The sequence below is a fragment of the Ursus maritimus genome, unplaced genomic scaffold (genome assembly GCF_017311325.1).
Source record: "Ursus maritimus isolate PB19 unplaced genomic scaffold, ASM1731132v1 scaffold_29, whole genome shotgun sequence".
In the NCBI taxonomy this organism is placed as follows: Eukaryota; Metazoa; Chordata; class Mammalia; order Carnivora; family Ursidae; genus Ursus; species Ursus maritimus.
This window is the reverse complement of record NW_024425452.1, coordinates 16,231,245-16,253,186: the sequence shown is the minus strand read 5'-3', so window position 1 is coordinate 16,253,186 and position 21,942 is coordinate 16,231,245. Positions and strand designations below refer to the sequence as shown.

Genomic DNA, 21,942 nt, shown 5'->3' with positions numbered 1-21,942 from the left:
AATATGTAATACAAACTCCGGATTTTCTGGGCACCTGGGTGTCTCAGTTGGTTAAGCATCTGCCTTCGGCTCAGATCATGATCTCAGGGTCCTGAGATGGAGCCCCACGTAGGGGTCCCTGCTCAGCAGGGAGACTGCTTCTCCCTCTGCCCCTCCCTCCCTGCTCGTGCTCTCTCTCTCTCTCTCAAATAAATAAAATCTTTTTAAAAAGAAACCCTGGATTTTCAATTCTAAAAAATAAAACAGACAAAACAAAACCAAAAAATAAACAAACAAAAAAAAAAACAGGCAAACCAACAAGCCAACCAACCAAAAAACACTTCTCAATTTCCCTTCCTGGGGGTGTATATCTCTATATGCTCCCTCCCATCAATTGTTCAAAATTCTTAATTTGGCACGCGGGGATCGCTAGCGCTCAGCAGCATGTTTATATTCCCTGGATAAAATTCACTTCTCTTCCTGTTGTGCAGAAGCTTTCGGAGTGAGTCTCTAAAGAGGATTTAAAGTCAGCTCATAACAAGTTTCCTTCTCTCTCTTCCCTGGAATGTCAGCAGCAGCATCTGCTCTCCCTTTTTAAAGTCTTGGGAAAAGTGAAGAGCTTGGAAATATCTAATCTGGAAGTTGCTAGTTTTGCTCACTTTATTTATTTTTGACTTATTTGCCTGTTTTGAATGATAGGTCTTACTGATGGCATTGAGGTGTGTACACTTAATGCAATTTTGGAAAAGGAATTTGTAGAAAAAGATTAGCCTGAGGTTAGAAGCTTGGATTTCTTAAAATTGATTTTATTCAAGGGGAGATTTAGTCTATATTGGGAATACTGTCCACATTTCATCAGTTTTTACTTCATCCTTTGTTTGCAAAATCATTCCATAGAAGCATGGACTTGAGAGTTACTATAGGAATAAATCATACCCACATCTGCCTCAAAATGCTATCATTTCAGCGTCTACAGACAGAATAAAAGGGAAGTTAGGTGATCTATGTAAAAAATTAAATTCCTGTCTTTGTGTCATTACATCATATAAAAATGGGCATATGTTCCTCAAATTTGGGACATATGTTTGGGATGTTCTATTGTAAATACTGGCTAGTGATTCACACGATGGTCACTTTAGGAACTTCTTCTCCATGTGCCTCAAAACAAGGACCATAGTTTTCTGCAATAAATGAATCTGAGGTACGGGGAGAGACATGGATGCCTCATCTGCAGCGAGATGCCACTGAGAGAATACAAAATGGTTTCACATGGGAGCCCTCGAGTGAAACTCAGAAGGGCAGACACTCTGATTGTAGACAGTTTGCTCCTCATATAGGCAACAGTGGGTAGTGACAGGTATATATGTATTATAAATGGCTTATTCTTTTCCCAAACAGCTAAATTATAGATTTCAGAAAGAAGATCCATATTTAGGTTTAAATGAATGTTGTTTGTTAGAAGGAAATTACTAGAGAGACATAGCTGGATTTGTGGCAGGGGATGACAATGATCCTGATTCAGGCTGAGTAAACCCAAGAAGAGAAATATTAATCACTTGTGGTAAAATAATAGTGTTACCTATTTTCTAAAGTCAACAGGTGTTTTGCATTTTGGTACTTTAGATATATATTTTTTCCAATTTTGTTCTGAAAAAAAAAGTGTCTTAATTTTGACTAAGTTAAATTACTCAGATCACTACTCCAATCATTGATAAAATAAAGTTGTCTATTTATTTCATGGATAATAATGTGCTGAGGCCACATCATGTATTTAAAAACACCTCTACCGTGTTTTTATAAGATGCACAGAGAGTTAGACTACTGAAAGGCAACCCAGGAGAGGAAATAAAGTACTCTAATTTGGTGAGTTTCTTCTACTTTTATAGTATTTTATGATTGGGTTCTATCTATGAATGCTAAGCAATCAGCTTTAGTGTCAGACAGATGTGGGTTTCATTTCCAGCCTGGACACATTCTAGCTGTGTGATTTTGGACTTTATGCCTCAGTTTTATGAGGAGTAAAATGAGGATGGATGGTACATACCTCTTGGGATTATATCAGAACAAATTATGACATTCAGTATTTAAAAAATGTGCCTAGAGTATCATATCCATTGAATGTTGTTATTGGCATTCATATAAATGTTAAGTCTAACCCACTTATCATTTTGCACTGTCATATTTTCAAACTGGGCTGTTTTCTGACTGGGTGGTTTAAAACATACAGCATTTTACATATTTTCTGGTCAAAAATTCTCAATTATTCCTTCGTTTATTTCACAATTTGATCCACTCAAGAGAAGTATATTATTTGTCACTATCTTCTACAGATTATCCCACTTTTTTTCTTCTTGTGATGCTAATTACAATTTTCTTGAAAAAGAAACACTAATCTAAAAATCAATGAGCTTTTTTAAAATTCCACTGTTCCCATGCAGTCTTCATCCTTATATTATTGCTACATTTATTAAGACAAACATCTAGCTTTTACTATTATATTGTCCCATACCATAGCAACTCTAAGAGGTATATTTCTTCTGGTTCCCATGGGAGAAGAGTTCTGAGTTGGTGGATTCCGGATATTATTAGTAGCGGTCTAAGAAGTGAACCCGAGAAAGATTGTATAAATGTTTTGGGTGTCACTAAAATAAACATTCTTATATTACATTTACATATTTAAATTAGTATTATTAAATAGAACAATTGTTCTGCTCTTGTTGATGGATGGCAAGATAGGAAGATATTTAGTTTAGAAGCTCGAGTTATGATTGAGAAAATGTCTCCTAATATCCCAAATTGTCTAGTAAATTAAGTGCCCACTTTCCCCTCCTGAAAGCGATTAGAAGCTGCCCACATCTGGGCAATAAGCTCAACAGAGGGAAAGGAAATACCAGTGTAGAAAGAGTCTGACACACCACACACAACAGAGGTTGGGCAGGAAATGAGTGGTAGATTGTCGGTGAGTAAATCACCGAGAAATAAGGTTACAGAAGTAAGTGGAACCAAATTGCTAAGGGTCTGAAATCAAGGCGGAAGGGTTTGGCTTCCAGTCAATAGTCAATCTATTCTTTCTGACATCTTGTCCTTTAAACTGATGGAACAAAGAGATCAAAAATAAAATCTAATGCCTCTTGACATTAGGGGGTGGGGAATGTCATTTAGGATTGACAGTGCAGTGAAGGAATGAACGAAGACACAAAAAAGGCTACCGTGGCTGGTGGCACTGATCCCGGCAAAGAGCAGTCGGTCATCTGTGCTGTCTTTAGAAAACTGTCCTTTATGCTATGACACCTCTATCCATAGAATCTGTATTTTTATCTTTTAATTTAACTGCCTATACTTTATTTTATAATATTCTCCTCTGTAAGTCATGTTTATTGTGCCCTCTGTTTGGAGAGACACACGGTACTTGAATTTGCTGTCAGATTAACCAGCTGTGTGGTCTCGGGTAAATTATCATCACCTCTCTAAATTCTTCAGCTGTAATTTGAGGGAAGAAATACTTGTTTCATTGAATTGTGATGGGGGTTTACACATGGGGTTGAGGATAAGAAAGAATCTCACACAGGCCTGGGCGTAATAGTCAATGCCAACTTGATTCAAATGCCTTACTGCCAACTACTACGTCTGTGCGTAGAGTTTCATAAAGCCTTGAAATTCTGACTTTTAGAGCTGGTATTAATATATTTTAGTAGTTGTTCATTGTCTCAAAGACATGTTCTGGTAAATATTTTTTTACTAAACGGTAAGATGAATGATATAAAATTAAAATCTTACAATCTTTCTTTTTACAGCTAGGTCTTGCTGTATTTCATACTCTTAATATAAGTGCTGAAATCCTGGAAGGATACCAAACATACGCTGTTATGTTCTTTCCCAAATTAAAGAGGGTAATTCCTTTGAGGTTTCTATCACCAGAGAACATAGACATCCTAGGTAATTTTTCCCCCTCTACACATGGAAATCTCTGGACACTTTCTTTGTGTGTCACTGTATAATGCCACTCTGTTCTTTCCCAAGTGAGTAAATAATAGTTAGAATGAATTTTTTCATGGGTTTGCGATGGTTTCTCAGCATTCTCTGCTTCAGTGTTTATTTGTAAATGAGAAGCAAAATAACTTCATTACTGTTGACTGGCTAAGAGGCTGCCCTATTTTGTGGGGATACACAGGCCCATAAATGATTCTTTCCAGGATGGAGGAAAAAAATGGGGAGAAAAAGGGACCAGTTTCTCCACAGAGAAACCTGAGAAATTGTTATGGAGAGGTTGTGTAGCCTTTCATTTTCCTAAGGCATTTCCTCAAATTGCTCAATTCCTTTTATTCTTATGGATTATGTCCTAGCTTTATGCTAGGCTAGTCTCTGAAATGTATGAAACATAACCAGTGAAAATTAACCCTTTCTTAGTTTAGATCATTTTCTATTGACATCTACAAGTTACTCATTTGCAATGAAAAATACCAAGAGTTTTCCTTCTTGTTTTCCCCCCTTAGACCATGATATCTTTGATATTATATTTACATCATTTCACATTATAACTGAACTTATATTTTTGTTAGTAATGACAGATATCACAAAAGGTTTTTTTGTTTTGTTTTGTTTTTTTAAATCTAATGGGACAAAACAAATGTAGGACAAATTAGGTCTTGTGTAATTTTATGGTACCAAGGCACCCAGGTTTATTTGTGCAGATTAACTTAAATCACCCCACCCCCAAATACAATGTATATATTAGTATTACCATTTTACAAAATGGAGATGTGTTGAAGCCAGAATTTAAATAACAGTTAATCTGGTTTCAAATTTCATAGTTTTCTACTGCATCACACTAATCTCCTAAACTTTTCATAACCTACATATGTAATGACAGTTCCATTTAAGACATAGGTATTTATTTTATGGAATTTCCATCAACAGGCTTTAAAGAATCTGTGCTAGGTGATCTTTATTTGACAAAAAGTCCAGATAAATTGTACCAAATACCTTAATGTAATGATTTGCAATTCTGTTTTATAAATATTCAGGGACATATTAGTTGGTGTGTACAAAATCATCCAGATTAAAATGAACCATTAAAATTTTATAAACTGGTATCACCAGCATATTATTATTGTAATAGAAAACATAAAGACTGTGTCACTGGCACAAAATCAAATAGGTGTTTATAGGAATTGCTAAGCAGACATGTACTTGTCTTCTAAAATATGTAACAGTCAAAAATGTCAGTTAAATTCAAACCCAGCCACCTTGATTAATTCCAAAGGAGGCCAACACCTGTGATTGACAACATCTTTCTGTAATCTGCATCCTTATTTGCATCATACAAGCATTACATCTCTTCACTGACCACACATTTTAAAGATTAAAAACAGTTTCTCTGGAAAGCCTTGCCTAAAAAGACAACAGAAATAGCTATTCCTTATACCATATGAAACTGGTCCACTAAAAATGGAGTTAGGGAAAATATTTTGAAAGCAAAGATGCTACAAATTTCACTTACAACACCTTTCAGTCTTGACTATTTGCCTGAATCTCACAACTAAAAATATATTTAATATTAATAATAAACAACATGTGATGCAAAAAAACAATAATCTTTGCCACTCAATTATTGAAGAAATTTTCAAAACTACTCAAGCATTTCTCTGTGGCATTTCCCAGAGTGTCACTTACTAAGTCTATTTGTGTTGTATCTGTCAACATATTTAGATTTTATATTTAATGTGGAGGTGCTCTGCCAAATCACTGGTTTTTTATAAGTTTCCATGATTCTTTATTTCCATTTCAAGTAAGTTAAAACAAGGAGTGTCATGAAATATTCAAAAATGCATAATTTTCTATTCTGTTGGTAATGGTTTTTCTTTTACAAATCATCTTCTCCAGAGTGCTACTGGTCTACTGGTACCAAGGACAGTTAGGGCCTTGTTCTTTGTTATTTCCACACTTGCCTGCAAACTTTCTCTAAGAGAACAATACAAATGCTTTTAGAAAAACAATTAGAAGTTTATTGAATTTCTCTCACCTATAATAACTTCAGAATATTTAGGCAGACCATGTATAATTGAATTTTCCAATAAAAAATAATACAACATTCTTTTTAAATAACTCGTCTTTTTTTGGGGATGTAGTTTAATGAAGAACTTTTTTTAAAAAAATTAAGTGTATGTTATTTTTTCAAGTTATTTTATGAATAAATAAATAAGTATAAACAAACTGAGGTCTTCTCCCATAAATTGAGTTTGCCATTTAGTGCCTGCCCACAGGCTCAGACCTTTAAAAAGGTTTGGCCAGGCTTAAAAGACAGCGCGTTCTGGGAGAAGACAAAAGTTAATCAAAGCTGAAACGACAATCCGTTGCACACATTCTGGTTCCTTTAGGCTGCTAGTGTTCATTTAATTTTTGCTGATTAACCAAATCCTACCATTATGATGGCCATCAGTTGTATCAGGCAGCCTGCCTGTTCACCATAACTAGAGGCTGAAATGTGCTACCAAGGGAAATGAAAGATGCACTCATATTTTTCAAAATAGTTTGGTATTTTACAAATGCCAAGGCATGAGTTATCTACCGGGAGCAAGTGCCTTAGTGAGCTTGACTTCTTCTGTACTTAGAAGGAGAGCTGGTTAACTTGTAGGGTTATGGACCTAAAACCTAGCAGATAAAACACAATTCTTACATCTCCAAAAAAAACAAACAAACAAACAAACAAACAAAAAAACTAGTATAAGAGAATTAAGAACAGTAATCCATTTTAATTATATTTTTGTAAGATTTTAAATTATGAGATGCGAGAAGGTTCAGAATTATTATTATTAAAACTGCTTTTTTGTGATACATTTAGAAAAGTACTATATGAGAGGAATGGGCAGACCACTTTAACTTTTGTGTTTTTAAGAAGCACATAAAGGACAGACTCATGCAGAAAAATGAATAAAGCAGTGTGGGAACTCAGCACTTTTGGTGTGGCAGTGTTAGATAAGCCATGGGCTGGTATCCATCACAGTTATCAGCTTTGCTAACCTATATATAGGAGCAGATACCTAGTTAAGAATGTTTTGCTTTCTCTTTTGAATACAGATATAGTGACTATTCTCATAGGCTTTTTCCACTGAATTCTTTGAAAGCATTGGAGTCCACTGAAAACTAAACTACCTAGATGCAAAATCACTGTTTGTTTGTTTTTTTAAAGATTATTTATTTATTTATTTGACAGAGAGACAGCCAGCGAGAGAGGGAACACAAGCAGGGGGAATGGGAGAGGAAGAAGCAGGCTCCCAGCGGAAGAGCCTGATGCGGGGCTTGATCCCAGAACGCCAGGATCACACCCTGAGCTGAAGGCAGATGCTTAACGACTGAGCCACCCAGGCGCCCCCAAATCACTGTTTTCATTAACATGTTAGGTAGCTGCTGAAAGAATACTGTTGACTACACACACACACTGAGCTTTCATTTCAGACACATAACAATCATTCGTCCAGAGCCGGTATTTCTATATCCATTTTATAAATGGATAGAAATCATCCACCACAAATTAAGTAATTTGCTTAACGTCATATAACAGAACTGCATTTTATATTGGACTCTAACTAGTTTGGGAAAAGATACTTAATCCTTGTGGGCCATATTTGATACAGTTATAAAATGAGGCTAGGGGGTGGAGGAAGCTAACTTTTCGTGTTTCTAAAGTATGGCAATTACCATGTACAACATTCCAGAAATCCCTACTGGGAGTTTTAACTGTTCAAATTCATCAAACGTTTATCAAAGGTTTAATATATATACCAAGCTGGCAGTGATGGCAGATATTAAGATGAAAACCCAGGGGGCACCCGGGTGGCTCAGTCAGTTAAGCAACCCACCCCTGATTTTGGCTCAGGTCATGATCTCAGGGTCATGAGATCGAGCCCCACTTTGGGCTCCGTACTGAGTGCAGAGTCTGCTTCAGATTCTCTCTCTCCTTCTCTCTCTGCCCCTCCCTCCACTCTCTCAAATGAATAAATAAATAAAATCTTTAAAAAAAAAAGATGAAAACCCAGAAAGAAGCTACCTGTCAAAAATTCATGATCTAGTGAAAGAGAGATACAAGGTATCCCTTAAGTTCAGATAAAAGCACTTCTGGCTAAATGGAGCAAACATGAATTGGATGTACTCTTTCACCTAAAACAACGAAAAAACACACAAAATACATGAAACAACAGTTTCATGACACTGGACATTGGGCAGTGATGGACAGTGGTATCTCAGAGATGGGAAACAAATGAAATGAGCCCTGCAACGGCCCCAGCTTACAGCCTTGAGAGAGTTTCTAGGCTGTGATATAGTAAGGAGGGTCTCAGGCAGAGCTCAGCAAACTCCCTGAATTGAGCTGAGAGTCCAGGGAAGCCAAGGCAGATAGAAATGCTAAGAGTCCTGGGCAAGAGAGAAATGCGCAGTAAATTCTAGAATCTGCAGAATATTGATTAGCACATATACGTGAATAAATATCTGAGTCTGGGAAAAAGATTACTGCCTCAAAGAATCAATAGGAACAGTGTCCAGCACTTACACAGGAATAGAAATAATACCTTTTCCCAATTTTCATACTGGAAACTATCCTTTATTATGAATGGGACACCGAGTAGAGTACATACAAAAGTCTCAGTGGTGGGAAATAATGAGCCCTAAGCTGAGCACTCTTCTAGTCTGCCTAACAAATATTACAAGCAAGGCTGAAAAGAAAAATTGGTTTCCATAATTAAACTGCATCCCAGAACAAAGCTCTAGAATATTTATATGAAATGAAAAATATCCAAAACTGAAATAGGTAAAATTCACAAGGCATGGCATCCAACAGAAAATACCAGGCATGCAAAGAAGTAGGAAAACCACAACACATCATAAAGAGAAGAATCAATAAAAACTTACCCAGGCCTTTATCTGTAATGTCATTTGCAAATATTTTCTCCCATTCTGTGGGTCACCTCTTAGTTTTGTTGACTGTTTCCTTTGATGTGCAGAAGCTTTTTATCTTGATGAAGTCCCAAAAGTTCATTTTTGCTTTTGTTTCCCTTACCTTTGGAGACATGTCATGAAAGAAGTTGCTGTGGCCAATGTCAAAGAGGATACTGCCTATGTTCTCCTCTAGGATTTTGATGGATTCCTGTCTCACATTGAGGTCTTTCATCCATTTTGAGTTTCTCTTTGTGTATGGTGTGAGAGAGTGGTCAAGCGTCCTTCTTCGGTATGTAGCTGTCCAATTTTCCCAGCATCATTTATTGAAGAGACTGTCTTTTTTCCATTGGATATTTTTTCCTGATTTGTTGAAGATTAGTTGGCCATAGAGTTGAGGGTCCATTTCTGGAGACTCTGTTCTGTTCCATTGATCTATATGTCTGTTTTTGTGCCAATACAATGCTGTCTTGGTGATCACAGGTAAAGGGCTGGTATCCAAGATCTGTAAAGAACTCTCAAACTCAACACCCAAAAAACAAATAATCAAGTAAAAAAATGGGCAGAAGACATGAACAGACACTTCTCCAAAGAAGACATACAAATGGCTAAAAGATACATGAAAAAATGTTCAACATCATTAGCCATCAGGGAAATTCAAATCAAAACCACATTGAGGCACCACCTTACACCAGTTAGAATGGCAAAAATTAACAAGGCAGGAAACAACAAATGTTGGCGAGGATGTGGAGAAAGGGGAACCCTCTTACACTGTTGGTGGGAATGAAAGCTAGTACAGCCACTTTGGAAAACTGTGGAGGGTCCTCAAAAAGTTAAAAATAGAGCTGCCTCTGACCCAGCAATTGCACTACTGGGTATTTACCCCAAAGATACAGATGTAGTGAAAAGAAGGGCCATATGCACCCCAATGTTCATAGCAGCAATGTCCACAATAACCAAACTCCGGAGAGCTAAGATGCCCTTCAACAGAAGAATGGATAAAGAAGATGTGGTCCATGTATACAACAGAATATTACTCAGCCAACAGAAAGGATGAATACCCACCATTTGCATCAACATGGATGGAATTGGAGGGATTATGCTAAGTGAAATAAGTCAAGCAGAGAAAGACAATTTTCATATGGTTTCACTCATATGTGGAACATAAGGAGTAGCATGGAGGACATTAGGGGAAGGAAGGGAAAACTGAAGGGGGGGAATTAAAGGGGGAGAACAACCATAAGAGAATATGTACTCCGGGAAACAATCTGAGGGTTGTAGAGGGGTGGGGGGTGGGACGATGGGGTAGCCCCGTGATGGGTATTGAGGAGGGCACGTGTTGTAATGAGCACTGGGTGTTATACGCAAATAATGAATCATTGAACACCACATCAAAAATTAATGAAGTACTGTACGGTGACAAACATAACACAATTAAAAAAAAAACAAACTTACCCAGATGTTATAATTAGTAAGCTAGGACACTGAAACAGTTGTTATAACTATAACTATATACTAGTTGTTCAAAATGGTAAGTAGAGACATGGAAAATATTTTTAAAAGACAGAAGCCAGACTTCTAGATATGATAATTACAATATATAAGATGGAAAAGAAATTGGGTGGGATTAATAGATAAGACACTGGAGAAAAAAAATAGAAGACATTGAAGAGAAGATTAGTGAACTTGAAGACTAGTAATATTACAGAAACTATTCACAATGAAGCACAGAGAACAAAAGAATAAACAGAGCACAGTGAGTTATGGAGTAATTTCAAGAAGCCAAGTATAAAGAGGTAGAAAAAAGGGATGGATAGAAAATTATTTGAACAAGACTTCAGCTGAAACTTCTTCATTTTCATGAAAACTATTTAAGCCCCTACCTCTAGGAAGCACCACACACCCTAAACGCAAGAAACATAGAGAAAACTGTTCTAAGCACATCATAATCACACTGATCACCAGCAATAAAGAGAACACTGTAAACACAGCCAAAGAAGAAGGACACGCCATGCGCAGGGGTGTAAAGATCGGGGGAATCGATTTCTCATAAGAAATAGTGCACATGAAAAGACAGTGGAGCAATTTTTAAAGTACTGGAGGAAAAAAAGGGGGAAAAAATCTGTCAGCTTAGAATTCTACACCCAGAAAAAAAAAGAAATCTTTCAAAAATTAAGGTGAAATAAACACTTCTTCGGACATACAAAAGCTGAAATGACTCATCAACAACAGACTCAAATGACAAAAAACTATTAAGGTTGTTCATTAGGCAGAAGTAAAATGGTTATAGTAGATGGATATCCGCATCTACATATAGAATGAAGAGCGCTAGATAAGTGCAAATGTACAAGATGAGCAAATATATAAGATTTTTTCTTAATATTTATATTGCTTAAAAACAAAATTGACTGGGGCGTCTGAGTGGCGCAGTCGTTAAGCGTCTGCCTTCGGCTCAGGGCGTGATCCCGGCGATCTGAGATCGAGCCCCACATCGGGCTCCTCCGCTAGGAGCCTGCTTCTTCCTCTCCCACTCCCCCTGCTTGTGTTCCCACTCTCGCTGGCTGTCTCTATCTCTGTCAAATAAATAAATAAAATCTTTAAAAAAATTGACTAAGAGATATATGAAAATAAATTGTATGACAATAGCATAACAACAAAAGGGAGAAATAGAAATAGCCTAATATAAGATTCTTACACAATAATGAAGTGGTAAATATCAAATGAAAGTAGACTGTGGTAAACCTAAATTTCATACTATAAAGTGTAAAGACATAACCAAAATAACAATAATGGTAATAAGATAACAAACGAAATTAAATTGGATGATTAAAAAATACTGAATTAATTCAAGAGAGGTCAGAAAAGAGTGAAAAAGGGAACAAAGAACAAGTAGGGCAAAATGAAAACAAATAGCAAAATGATAGTTTTCACCCTATCTATGTCAATAATGCTACAAAATGTAAATGGTTCTATCTACCCCATTAAAAGGCAAAGATCGTCACTTTGAATAATTTTAAGAGATCCAAATTTATGCAGCCTACAAAAATTGTACTTTAAAGATACAAAGAGGTTACATAGGAAAGGATGTAAAAATATAGACCACGCTCCTACTAATCAAAATAAAGTTGATGGGAAGCACATGAAAAAACTGGAACCTCCATACATCCCTGGTAGAAATATAAAATAGTGCGTCCAGATTGGAAAATAGTTTACCATTTCTATAAAATGCTACATATAGAGGCATATATACATCCAGCAATTCCATTCCTTGGAATACATTCAAAAGAAATGAAACATATGTCCACACAAAATTTGTAGCCAGATACTCAATGGCAGAATTATGCACGATAACCAAGAAGCAGAAACAACTCAAATACTCATCGCCTGACGACTGGATAAAGAAAATGTAGTATGTCCATACAACGCAATATTATTTGGTAATTAAAAGGAATGAAGTGCTGATACATGTGACCATATGGATGATACTCAAAAATACTATGTTAGGTGAAAGAAGCCAATTACAAAAGACTAGAGAACGTGTGGTTCTGCCCATATTAAATGTCTAGAATAGGCGACTTATAGAGATAGAAATGAGATCGGTTCTTGGCTAGATAAGAAAGGGATTTGCAGGAATGGGGTTAATGAAGAGTGACTGCTAATAGGCATAAGCTTTTTTGAGGGGATGATGAAAATCTAAAAATTAGCTTGTGTTGACAATTGCATGACTCATAAATATACTAAAAAACAATGTCTTGTATCCTGTAAACATATGAACTTGATTGTTGTAAATATGTCAAGAAAGCTATTTAAAAAGTTTTAGTGGCTATTTTAATATCAAAGTAATTTTCAGAGCAAAGCCAATTAACAGGGATAGAGAAGATAATTTCACTATGATAAAGGCGTTAATTAGCAATAACATACCATCATAAAACACAACAATCCTAAATTTTTAATCCCTTAAAAACAGCACTTCCAATTCTTTAAGTAAAAGCTGAGAACTGTAATAACAAATCAACAATTATAGTGAGAGTTTCAATACTTCTCTCAATAATTGACAGAACAGGTCAAGAGAAAACCAGCAAGGATGGAGAAGACTTGAACAGCACTACCAATGCATCCTAACCGTGTGTTTAGGGTAAACTACCGCAGCAGAATAAACACGTTCTTCTCAAGAGCATGTGGAACAGATTAATGGATAAGCAAACTTATCCCGTAGACTACTACTTAGCAATAAAGAAGAATGGACTTTGATGAAAGCCAAAGCATGGATGGATCTCCAAATAATTATGCTAAGTGAAAGAAGGTACATGATAAATAGTACATACTGAATGAATCCATTTATGTAAATTCTAGAAAATGCAAACTAATCTATAGTAACAAAAACCAGACTGGGGTTGCCTGGGGACAGGGGCTGATGGATAGATAATCATCTTGATTATGCATTCCTGTGTCAAATTGTATACCTGAAAAATGTTTCCTGGGGTATACCATGTGTTACTTAGAGTTGAATAAAGCAGTTAAAAATTCAGATAGCGAGATCTAGAGTGACAGGAAGGAGGGATAATTATTTAATAGCTATATTTGGGGGAGTCTCACATTCCAATAAAATGGATTGCCATTTATTTCCTGATCAGCATTCCCAGATCTAGTTATTTGCTGATTAATGCAATTAATTATGTATTAAAGTAAATTTTTTAAAAGAATCTACTGATTTTTATGCATGATTTCAAGTTGATGGCCTCGGGAGCTGCTTAGGTTCTCATGGCAAATATTTTCTTACAGGCTCCGGTTTGGGAGGATTTTTTGTTTTATTTTTTGTTTTGCTTATTTCTTTGTTTGTGTGGGGGTTTTTCTGTAGACTAGTTTTGGGGAACCGTCAGCCTCATTACAACCTTTTATCCATAGTCCAGGGCTAATAAGACTGCAAGATTTGGTTCCCAAATCTGTCTGTTCATTACTGTAATCTGGAGAACTTTAAGAATTTCCCAATGCTCAGTCCCTAGTACAGACCAATAGCAATAATTAGATTAGAATCTCGGGATAGGGCCCAGGAAAAATATCAAGAGATTTTATTAATTTATTTTGATATCTAACTTCTAAAGCATTTCTTTAGAAAGTACGTTATACCTAATCACTTTTGGTGTTCTATTTTCATACATCCTTGAGCATAAAAATAATCTCTGATACATAGCATAACATAAATCCATACATGTCAAACTATTCATAGAAGAGAGTGCCTGGAAGTAATCTTCGCAAAATTCCATGAAATATTAACTTGTCAAGTGTAAAATATCATTTGGGCTCAAACAGATATTCTTATACCAAATTCTACTATAAATTTGATATTAAAGTCAAAACTGTAATGAAAATATCTGGAGGAAAAACTTCACATCAAAAATGTCCCATCCATGAACTCTGTGGGTCGAAAAACATGGCTATCATTTCAATATTTTACGCGGTCTTCAGAGTTACAGTTTAAGAAACATTTCCTTAAATTCATGCTTGTTACTGACCCTCCTATGCGCTCCTAACTTTTTCTTGCTTCTATTATTTCTTGACTTAGATCCATTCCACAATCACTAAGTAGCTTCCACAGCCAATGCAGCATTTTCTCCCAATAATCAATTACAAAGATTTATCAAAACCATAAGCAAAGTCCTATGTAAGATCCTGCATCAAGTGGGAAGGCTGATGCAAGGAAGTGTAAGACACAGTCCATACCCGAAGGACGGTTAACTTCTATGAGTTCCTAAAATCCTGCCCTTGGGTGGCTCTAAACATAGTCTGGGTTTATAACCCTCGATTCTCCGACTTGTACTCCATTTAGAGAGAGACGAGTTCTGGGAAGTAATCACAGGCTCACCTGCTCACTTATGGAACATGAGGTCCGCAGCACACATCGGACTCACGCTTGGTGAACTTGCGAAGTTGAAATACTCTCCTGCCCCACTCATGAATAATGGGACAGGTCCTCAGTGTATTTTTTGCAGCTCCCACCAAAGCCCTGGATCAGGTGTTTCGCTTTAATACAGGCAGCTTCTAGCTTCTCAGCTTGCTGAGAATTCCAGTTATATTGTTGCCTTTTTACTCCTCCAAATCTGTGTCAGTTATCTATGGCTGCAGTAACAAATTACCGCAAGTTAAGTGGCTTAAAATAATAAAACCTTATTCTCTCAGAGTTCTAAGAGTCCAGAAGTCCAAAACCAGGTGTTGGCAGGGCTGCATTCCCTCTAGAAACTCTGGAGAGACTCTTAACTTCTTCCAGCTTCCGGTGGCTGTTGGCATTCCCTGGCTTATGACTGCATCACTCCAGCCTCTGCCTCTGTGGTCATATTGTCTTCGTGGTGTGCGTGTGTGTGTGCGTGCGTGTGCGTGTGTGCCCGTAATCAACCTCCGCCTTTATTAAGGACACGTTGATGGTGTTTAGAGCCCATTCAGATAATACAGAACAATCTCCTCATCTCAAGATCCTTAACTTAATTGCATCTGCAAAATCCTTTTTTCCAAATAAAGTAACATTTACAGATTCCTAGGATTGGGACATGGACATATTTTTGGGAGTCATCAGTCAACCACACCATTTTATAACACGCATTAATTGGAGATGTGGGTAACAGATTTGAAGCTTTTTCTACACGTCTGGCCAGATCCCCATACTTCCTCCCACTCCATAGTTTCTTCTCTTTCTATATTGTCCTGGGAAAGAAAATACAAATCTCAACACTACACAAATATAAACAAATGATCTGCAATTTGTTTAGCATAACCATTACTGACTAACTCAGTGGAGCGGACTGAATGTAAGTTATAATCTTTTCTCTGCTTAAAGATGTTGATATATTGGGGCGCCTGGGTGGCTCAGTCATTAAGCGTCTGCCTTCGGCTCAGGTCATGATCCCAGGGTCCTGAATCGAGCCCCACATCGAGCTCCCTGCTCAGCGGGAAGCCTGCTTCTCCCTCTCCCCTCCCCCTGCTTGTGTTCCCTCTCTCGCTGTCTCTCTGTCAAATAAATAAATAAAATCTTAAAAAAAAAGAAACAATTTAATCCTTTAAAAAAAAAAAAGATGTTGATATACATTCTATTCAACAGTTACTATTACCTGCCTAAAATTCTGCCCTTTTCTTTCTGAGAAGTGCTCAGTTTTGAGGGTACCAGACCATTCAAGTCATGACTCCTCACCCCCCAGAAATAATGATAGGTACAAAGAGAAGCATAGGATCTTCACAGATCACTTAAGTTTGAAAACCGAAGTTGAGAAAGAAACTTCCTTCTCTCTGTGGTTAGCTGCTAAATAGCACGATTACAGAGCAGCGAGTGCCTGTGTTCCCCGCAGAGATGCCCGAAAGACAGAGAGATGAGAAATTGAAAGAATAGGAGAGAGAGGGAAAGAGAGGGGAGAGAGTAAGGAAGAACGACACAAATGGTGTGTTCATTGCATTCCTAGAGCTGCCTTTCCTTCCGGTCTGTGAAGCTCTACTTGGTTTTCAGACACATACATGGCCATGAATAAAACGGTCATGAATAAAATAGCCAATAAAAGTGAACTAAGAGCTTAAGTATCAGTGAATTGCAATTACTATACAATTACTATAATTGCAGTCCAAAACACATCTGATTCAAACAGTACTATAAATCTGTCTGAGGAAAGCCTGCGCTGACTACTTTATTAAAATTTCCACACCCACTGCCCCTGTCCCAAAAACTTGGCTCTGTTTTTTTCCAGATATCTATCTCCATAAAGCATAATACATACTCACTTTAATCACTTTGTTTATTCTTTACCTCCACTATAAGCCAGCAACTGGAATTTCATCTCAATTTATGGAGAGATTTTTGTTTTATTACTCATGTATCATAATCACTGAAATAGTGCCTGGCACCTTGCAGACACTCAAAATACATTTGTCAAGTGAAGTAATTAGGTTTTCAGTTTGTTAAAGTCTATAATATTAGAGACAAATATTGGAGAAAGCTAATGGAATGAAAGTTTAAAAAATACTGCAATTGAGTAACATATCTTTTTGTATTTCATTTACGACCGTGTTGGATATTTGGCTTATAGAAAAAGCAGACTTAGCACACTGATTTAATGGGAAAAGATTAGGATTTAGAATCCGCTAAAGCTAGGTCAAGTTTTGTCTGCTATCTACTGATCTGTGAGATCTCCAGCAAATTACTCAAACCCTATGAAACTTACTCTTCTTACCTGCAAAATGGGAAAAGTAATCCTTATCTTGCAGAACAATCTAAGTGCCATCGAAACATTGAATGGGACTCTCAGACCCAGGGCAATCTGAGGAGACTTGGCCTACACGCCAGTCCTAGATGTGTGAAGTTTCAGGACCTTCCCACTCTTGCCTGTGGTGTGTGTATTGTGTCTCGTCCACCTCAAATTCATATGTTGAAGCCCTAACACCCAGTACCTTAGAATGTGACTGTATCTGAAGATGGGTGCCTGGAAGAGGTATGAAGTTAAAATGGGATTGTTAGGGTGGGCCCTATCCAATATACCTTTGTCCTTATGAGAAGGGAGATTGGGACACAGAGAGACACCAGGAATGCACACACAGAGGAAAGGCCAAGGTGAGGACACAACGGGAAGACAGCCATGTGCAAGCCAAGGAGAAAGACTTGAGAAAAAGATAAACCTCTGACACCTTGAACTTGGGCCTCGAGCTTCCAAACTATAAGAAAACTAATTTCTCTAGAAAACTAATACCAGTCTGTCGTATTTTGTTTTAGCAGCTCCAGCAAGCTAGGGCCGGTCTCTCAAGCTCTTTTCTGACAGCAGGCCCTTCCATCAAAGTGTGCCAATTTGGTTAATCCCTAGAACTGAATTAACAGCTCCTTACTCCTTTTACCAAGTGAAATCCAGCACTATTCAGCATTTAGGTGTTATGCTTATTTAGCAAAAATGTGATGGATTGCATCATGGACAATTTAGCCTTGTGTTACTTAGCTGATGGTTCTGTTCCCTTTTCTCTGAGCATCTTTCCCATCTTTGTGTCAGATTGTAAAGTTTGGGCTCTTGCAATAGGACATATATATTATCCCTGATGTAGGAATCGTATATAGAAACAACTAGTGGTAGCAGGAGTTAGGAAATTGAGTATAAATTTTGAAAATGCAGGGTTATTCAAGAACTTCAGAAATTGAGTTACGGGTCCTTTAGGTACTTAGTACTTTACTTTTTTTTTTGAGATCTTATTTATTTATTAGAGAGAGAGTACCCACGTGCATGCACAAGCACAAGCAGGGAGGTGGGGAGGGAAGAGGAGAGGGAGAAGCAGACGCCCGACTGAGCAGGGAGGCCTACACAGGGCTTGATCCCAGGACCCGGAGATCATGACCTGAGCCCAAGTCAGACGCTTAACGACTGAGCCACCCGGGCGCCCCTACTTAGTACTTTCCTTTAGAAGTCCTATAAGGTCATAAAATGAGTAAGCATAAAAGTAGTAGCCTCCTAACAATAAATGGAGTAAGCACAGACCCCAAAATATGTCACTCAAAATTCTTTACTGTACTACAACATATTATAAAATTTTATGTCTGTATACTTCTGTTTGCTATGCTAGTAGCAACAATATCACAATTACTATCATAGTTTACCTTGTTTTTACTATAGACATATCATAGCACTATTTATATGCAAAGTTATTCAAGATAAAATCAGAAATATGGGAATTTGACCTTGGAAAGAACTATAACATTTGTCAAATTTGACTATCCTTGCGATGATTTATTGCCTCCTAGTTTTTTTGTTTTTGTTTGTTTGTGGTTTTTTTTTTTTTTTTGCTTGTCTTCTCTTGGTCATAAATGAGAAGAGGGAGGCAGTTACTCCCTGGTAAACAAGGAAAATACAAGAGAGGGAAATAAAGAAATGTTAAAAGCTTAGAAAGGAAATACAGAGGCATGGAACCAGAAGATGGATTTGTCTGGTAACACTTGATAGCTTTCCAAAGAAATGGGCCAGAGCTGGTGAGCAGAGCACCCTGGTGGATTAGCGGGGTGAATGGGGATGACGGGCGGTGCCTGGACACAGCCATCACGGTTGTATAAAAAGAACAGTGGAAGTTCAGAGAAGGCCACTATGTACTACGTGGCTAGAGGAGTCTTTTGTTTTGTTTTGTTTTGTTGTAATAGAAGAGTCCGTATCAAGGAGATTTAACAGAAATCTGGGCAGTAGACTGGTCCGGCTTATTCCCTTTGATGTTCTCTATATTTACCAGGCTTTGTACAAGTTTCACGACCACCATTCCGCTTCTATCATTTCTGTTACCATCTACCGGAACAAAGGTAGCCTTTGGTCAGTGGTCTCAGATTTAAGCATAACACAGACTTTTTTTTTATTATTGTTATGTTAGTCACCATACACTCTAACACAGACTTTTAAAAACTGACCTTTCATCTCTTGTGTTGCTCTTCTCAATCCCGACTTTCTTCTCCCTATGTCTATATCCTCCTTGTGGCAAGAATGTTGTTTCATTGTTCTTGTTCTTTAAAAAAATGGATACTATCAAAAATAACATGTTTCTGGTTACTTCTACCCATTCCACACAGTAATCTTATTTATTCTTAAAATAACTCTTCACTAACATTACACCATATGTTAACTAACTGGAATTTAAATAAAAACATGAAACTACAAAAAAAAATAATAAAGTTCGTTTTGGAAAAAAAAAAAAACTCTTCATTGTCAGTTTTGTGAATGTTGAAAGCCTCTTCAGGCATAAAACCCAGAGGTCATTCTACTAGTTTATAAGGAAACAATAAAGAATATAGCAGAACTGACAACAAAAGAGCTGCTTTAAAATAGTCTTTAAATCATTGAAGATTCAGACATATGGGTCTATTTGTCTCCTCTCTTGTTAATTCCTTAAAATGATTATAAGAAGTGGGAGGCGCCTGGGTGGATCAGTTGGTTAAGCGTCCAACTCTTGATTTTGGCTCAGGCCATGGTCTCAGGGTCATTAGATCGAGCCCAGCATCAGGCTCTGCACTCATTGGGGAATCTGTTTGGGATTCATTCTCTCTCTTTCTGTCTCTCTTTGCCCCTCCCCCTGCTCACAAGCTCTCGTTCACCCTCTCTCTCAAATAAATGAATAAATAAATCTTTTAAAAAAATGATTCTAAGAAGGATAAGTGCAGAATCAGAAAATGTTTTTCATTTGCCCTAAGCTCATTGTTCTTTGCTATTGTTTGGATATTGAAATTTTCTCGGAACTATCAAAGATTATTATGTCATCAGTGGTATCTTCATTTGAGTTGTGAATGCTCCCAAAGAAGTCAGTTTACTGAACATGCCCTCCAAGTTCTCAGTCCATTTCATTCATTAGAAAGCAAAATCACTCAAAATTAAAAGAGTAAAACCAAGGATAATTTATACAATGAGACACAATAGATGAAAGCAGAGTGGATGGCAGATTCAAAAGAATATATAATTTTTGCTCTCAAAATGAAATCACTTATAAAATCTAAATCCTTTGTTTTTTTTTCCTTCTTTGGGTAAGTTTGAACTGAAAAAGAAAGCAGACATTAAAAAATTTCTGGCAGCTGAGTATTTCATATATATTTATTCACTAAGTGCTTCAGTATTAAGTATGGCACCCAGTAGGCACATATGGCCACTTAATCTTAAAATTAAAATTAATTAAAATTAAATAAAATTAAAAATTCAGTTCTTCAGTCACACCAGCCACAGTGTGTACTATGTACTCAACGTGACATCTGTCTATCACTACCATAGTGGACAGCACAGAGCACAGAAAATTTCCATCACCACAGAAAGATCTATTGGAAAGCGCTGCACGAGCATACATAAAGTCTCCAGGTATGAAATGCCACAGGAATTTTAACATTAGAAGCCAATGCAATGTTAAATTTGGAAAGAAATGAATCGCCACAGAGTAAATGAATAGTTAATAGAATAATATATCAATGTGAATGATCCTTTGATAGAAATTTGAGTTTCTATATGGCAAACTGATATTTTTAGCCTGAATAGCTAACATTTGGGAGTTACAATTTGGGAGTTACAAACGCAAGATGTTTAATAAAGCAGAATGCTCTCTACCATGGTTTATGAAACTTTTTAGATTTAAGTTTTTGAAGAAATCTCAGGTAAAACTTAAAATACAGCTAGTTTGGTTGTGGTGAAAGGGCCCCTGCCTACTCAGACAGTCTGGCACACTGCAGGTTTCCAACATTTGTTTCAAAAAAAAAAAAAAAAAAAGCAAATTCTGACCAGAGTTGGTGAGAGTAGTTTAAAAAGTAGAATGGTAAAGATCAGAACTAAACCTAATTCAGCAGTGAGACCCCTCCCTACTCAATGTCAAAATAAATATTTTATTATTAACTTAGTTAATGTGAATGTTTACATCTTCTCCATGAAAATAAGCACCGCTTTTGAAATAGAAAAAAAAAAAATCCGGAAAAATAAAATTAGTAAATGCTGTCATGACTAAGAACAGGACCAAGTTTTAGAAGAGAACTCATGTTTTTCACTAGAAGTATCAGATTAAGGATGAAAAGAAAGGCATTGTTATATCTTACTTTATTTCTAACCATAGGAATCTGTAAAGATTAGAAATGCTTTCCCCTTTGGATAATAAAAGATTTTTTATTATATATAGTCCCATATAACAGAAAAAAGTCACCACAAAAATGAAGATTACTTAACTGGCTTATATGAAATCATTATTTCATTTTGATATGCATTTGCCTGATGAATAATTTATTAGAAAGTAATAATTGTATAATCTAAATACCAAATTTGCTTTATTTATGAATGTAAATGATAGATTCTTAAATTGTTTTTTAATTGAAAAAAATGTTACTAAAGATCAGAGCTCAAATAGTTTTGGGAAAGAAATACTCAAAAATATTAAACAGATACATCATGCCATCATACTCTTGTTCTGCAAGCTATTAAAATCCCTGCTTCCACAACCAAAATCATATCGCCAAGAAGTGTGGCAAGAGTCATTATGGGATGTTAAAATTTTGGATTCTGTTTTGTTTTGTTTTCTAATTTA

General features: G+C 36.6%; 1 protein-coding gene and 1 pseudogene across 1 annotated transcript in view; both read left to right on the top strand.

Annotated features, from left to right (window-relative positions):
• Positions 1–21,942, top strand: part of KHDRBS2 (KH RNA binding domain containing, signal transduction associated 2) — a 539,039-nt gene that overhangs the window by 461,614 nt on the left and 55,483 nt on the right. The gene's annotated exons all lie outside the window — the stretch shown is intronic.
• LOC103664114 overlaps positions 1–21,942 on the top strand; it is a 50,782-nt pseudogene that overhangs the window by 21,457 nt on the left and 7,383 nt on the right.